Genomic DNA, 495 nt, shown 5'->3' with positions numbered 1-495 from the left:
CATCCATCCACCCATCATCCATCCATCCATCCATCCATCCATCCATCCATCCATCCATCCATCCATCCATCCATCCATCCATCCATCCTTTCCTGTCCCTTTTTCCTTTCCCTTTCCTTTTCCTCCTTCTCCTTTCTTTTTCCTTTCCTTTCTCCTTTCTCCTTTCCTTTCCACTTTCCTTTCTCTTTCCCACTGTCCTGTACTCCAGGACTCCCATTCCCGTTTCCATCCCGTCATTTACCGGTAAAACTCAGATTGTTTGTGCCCCCTCCGCTTTTTGTCGTTCATTTCCCCCACCAGCACTTAGGAATCCCTCAGGTGCTTCATTCCCGTTAAGGGTGGGTCGCTACAGTCCCGGTACCGGGGGGTTCAGAGCCCCGCTCCTCACTCACCGCCCGGTACCGGAGGGCTCAGAGCCCCGCTCCTCACTCACCGCCCGGTACCGGCGGGCTCAGAGCCCCGCTCCTCACTCACCGCCCGGTACCGGAGGGCTCA

This window comes from Geospiza fortis, unplaced genomic scaffold (genome assembly GCF_000277835.1).
Source record: "Geospiza fortis unplaced genomic scaffold, GeoFor_1.0 scaffold80, whole genome shotgun sequence".
NCBI lineage: Eukaryota > Metazoa > Chordata > Aves > Passeriformes > Thraupidae > Geospiza > Geospiza fortis.
The sequence above is the reverse complement of the archived record's forward strand: the minus strand, read 5'-3'. Positions refer to the sequence as shown.